Raw genomic sequence first — 4,489 nt, forward strand, 5'->3', positions numbered from 1 at the left:
TTGTCGTAGGTAAGAACGATTCTTGCTGGAAACCCGTAGCAGCCATGTAAAACTTGCAACAACAAAGTAGAGGACATCTAACTTGTTTTTGCAGGGTATGTTGTGATGTGATATGGTCAAGACATGATGTGATATACGTTATTGTATGAGATGATCATGTTTGTAAGATATCAGGCAACCGACAGGAGCCTTATGGTTGTCTCTTTATTGTATGAAATGCAAACGTCATGTAATTGCTTTACCTTATCTCTATGAGTTAGCAATAGTTGTGGAAGCAATAGTTGGCGAGACAACCACGACGCAACAATGGAGATCAAGGTGTCGAGCCGGTGAAGATGGAGATCATGACGATGCTTTGGAAGATGGAGATCAAAAGCACAAGATGATGATGTCCATATCATGTCACATATTTTGATTGCATGTGAAGTTTATCTTATATGCATCTTATTTTGCTTAGAACAACGGTAGCATTATAAGATGATCCCTTCACTAAATATCAAGGTAAAAGTGTTCTCCCGGAGTATGCACCGTTGCTATAGTTCGTCGTTTCAAGACACCACGTGATGATTGGGTGTGATAGACTCTACGTTCACATACAACGGGTGTAAGACAACTTTACACACGCGGAATACTTGGGTTAAACTTGACGAGCCTAGCATGTACAGACATGGCCTTGGAACACTGGAGACCGAAAGGTCGAACATGAGTCATATAGTAGATATGATCAACATAGAGCTGTTCACCATTCATGATTACCCCATCTCACGTTATAATCGGACATGGGTTAGTTGATTTGGATCATGTTTCACTTAAATAACTTGAGGGATGTTAATTTAAGTGGGATTTCATTAGTAATTTGATTAACTGAACTTAAATTTATCATGAACCTACTATTAATATTTTTTGCATATCTATGTTGTAGATCAATAGCTCACAATATAGCTTCCCTATTTTTGATATGCTCCTAGAGAAAACTAAGTTGAAAGATGATAGTATCAATGATGCGAACTGGGTCCGTGATATGAGGATTATCCTCATTACTGCACAGAGGAATTATGTCCTTGATGCACCGCTAGGTGACAGACCTTTTGCATGAGCATATGTAGACGTTATGAACGTATGGCAAGCTCGATATGATGACTACTTAATAGTTTAGTGCCCCATGCTTTGCGGCTTAGAACCGGGACTTAAAAAACATTTTGAATGCCACGGAACATATGAAATGTTCCAAGAGATTAAATTGGTATTTCATACTCATGCCCGTGTCGACAGGTATGAGACCTCTGACAAGTACTTTGCCTACAAGATGGAGGAGAATAGCTCAGCCAGTAAGCATGTGCTCAGAATGTCTGGGTACTACAATCACTTGAATCAAGTGGGAGTTAATCTTCCAGATAAGATAGTGATTGACAAAATTCTCTAGTCACTATCACCAAGCTACTAGAACTTTGTGATGAACTATAATATGCAAGGGATGATGAAAATGATCCTGAGCTCTTCGTGATGCTGAAATCGGCGAAGGTAGAAATCAAGAAAGAGCATCAAGTGTTGATGGTTAACAAGACCACTAGTTTCAAGAAAAACGGCAAGGGAAAGAAAGGGAACTTCAAGAAGAATGGCAAGCAAGTTGCCTCTCCCATGAAGAAGCCCAAATTTGGACCCAAGCCTAAAACTAAGTGCCTCTACTGCAAAGGAAATGGTCACTGGAAGAGGAACTGCCCCAAATATTTGGTGGATAAGAAGGATGGCAAAGTGAACAAAGATATATTTGATATACATGTTATTGATGTGTACTTTACTAGTGTTCGTAGTAACCCCTGTGTATTTGATACCAGTTCAGTTGCTATGATTAGTAACTCGAAAAATGAGTTGCAAAATAAACAAAGACTAGTTAAGGGCGAGGTGACGATGTGTGTTGGAAGTGATTCCAAGGTTGATACGACCATCGCACACTCCCTCTACCTTCGGGATTAGTGTTGAACCTAAATAAATGTTATTTGGTGTTTTTGTTAAGCATGAATATGATTAGATCATGTTTATTGCAATACGGTTATTCATTTAAGTCAGAGAATAATTGTTGTTCTGTTCAATGAATGGTTTATTGAATCTCAATCGTAGTGATACACATATTCATAATATTGATGCCAAAAGATGCAAAGTTAATAATGATAGTGCAACATACTTGTGGCACTGCCGTTTAGGTGATACTGGTGTAAAACGCATGAAGAAACTCCATGGAGAAGGGCTTTTGGGATCACTTGATTATGAATCATTTGATACTTGCGAACCATGCCTCATGGGCAAGATGACTAAAACTCCGTTCTCCGGAACAATGGAGAAAGCCAATGACTTGTTGGAAATAATACATACTGATGTATGCGGTCCAATGAGTGTTGAGGCATGTGGTGGGTATCATTATATTCTGACTTTCACAAATGATTTAAGTAGATATGGGTATATCTAATTAATGAAACACAAGTCTGAAATATTTGAGAAGTTCAAAGAATTTCAGAGTGAAGTGGAGAATCATCGTAACAAGAAAATAAAGTTTCTACGATCTACGTGGAGGCAAATATTTGAGTTACGAGTTTGGCCTTCATTTAAAACAATGTGGAATAGTTTCACAACTCATGCCACCTGGAACACCACAGCGTAATGGTGTGTCCGAACATCGTAACCATACTTTATTAGATATGGTGCGATCTATGATGTCTCTTACCGATTTACCACTATCATTTTTGGGGTTATGCATTAGAAACAACTGCATTCACATTAAATAGGGCACCATCTAAATTCGTTGAGACGACACCATATGAACTGTGGTTTGGCAAGAAACCAAAGTTGTCATTTCTTAAAGTTTGGGGTTGCAATGCTTATGTGAAAAAGCTTCAACCTGATAAGCTCGAACCCAAATCGGAGAAGTGTGTCTTCATAGAATACCCAAAGGAAACTGTTGGGTACACCTTCTATCACAAGATCCGAAGGCAAGATATTCGTTACTAAGAATGGATCCTTTCTAGAGAAGGAGTTTCTCTCGAAAGAAGTGAGTAGGAGGAAAGTAGAACTTGATGAGGTAATTGTACCTTCTCCCTTATTGGAAAGTAGTTCATCACAAAAATCAGTTCATGTGATTACTGCACCAATTAGTGAGGAAGCTAATGATGATGATCATGAAGCTTCAGACAAGTTACTACCGAACCTCGTAGGTCTTCCAAAAGTAAGATCTGCACTAGAGTGGTACGGTAATCCTATTCTGGAATTCATATTCATGTTACTAGACCATGATGAACCTACGAACTATGAGGAAGCAATGATGAGCCCAGATTCTGCGAAATGGCTTGAGGCCATGAAATCTGAGATGGGATCCATGAATGAGAACAAAGTGTGGACTTTGGTGGACTTGCCCGATGATTGGAAAGCCATAGAAAATAAATGGATCTTTAAGAAGAAGACCGACGCAGACGGTAATGTTACTGTTTACAAAGCTCGACTTGTTGCAAAAGGTTTTTGACAAGTTCAAGGAGTTGACTACAATGAGACTTTCTCACCCATAGCGATGCTTAAGTCTGTCTGAATCATGTTAGCAATTGTTATATTTTATGATTATGAAATTTGGCAAATGGATGTCAAAACTGTATTCCTGAATGGATTTCTGGAAGAAGAGTTGTATATGATGCAACCATAAGGTTTTTGTCGATCCAAAAGGTTCTAACAAAGTGTGCAAGCTCCAGTGATCCATTTATGGACTGGTGCAAGCCTCTCGGAGTTGGAATAAACGCTTTGATAGTGTGATCAAAGCATATGGTTTTATATAGACTTTTAGAGAAGCCTGTATTTACAAGAAAGTGAGTGGGAGCTCTGTAGCATTTATAATATTATATGTGGATGACATATTATTGATTGGAAATGATATAGAATTGTTAGATAGCATAAAGGGATACTTCGCTAAGAATTTTTAAAGAAACCTAAGCTGTCGTTTCTTAAAGTTTGGGGATGCGATGCTTATATCAAAAGGCTTCAGCCAGATAAGCTCGAACCCAAATCAGAGAAGTGTGTCTTCATAGGATACCCTAAGAAAAAAATGGGTACACATTCTACCACAGATCCGAAGGCAATATATTTGTTACTAAGAATGAGTCCTTTCTAGAGAAGAAGTTTCTCTCGAAAGAAGTGACTGGGAGGAAAGTAGAACTTGATGAGGTAATTTTACTTTCTCTCGAATTGGAAAGTAGCACATCACAGGAAACCATTCTTGTGATGCCTACACCAGCCATAGAGGAAGCTAATGATAATAATGATGAAACTTCAGATCAAGTTACTGCTGAACCTCGTAGGTTGACCAGAGCACGATCCGCACTAGAGTGGTATGGTAATCCTATCCCGGAAGTCATGTTAATAGACCAAGGCGAACCTAAAAACTATGAAGAAGCTATGATGAGTCCAGATTCCGACAGATGGCTTGAGGCCATGAAATCTGAAATAGGATCCA

Source organism: Triticum dicoccoides, chromosome 1B (genome assembly GCF_002162155.2).
Source record: "Triticum dicoccoides isolate Atlit2015 ecotype Zavitan chromosome 1B, WEW_v2.0, whole genome shotgun sequence".
In the NCBI taxonomy this organism is placed as follows: Eukaryota; Viridiplantae; Streptophyta; class Magnoliopsida; order Poales; family Poaceae; genus Triticum; species Triticum dicoccoides.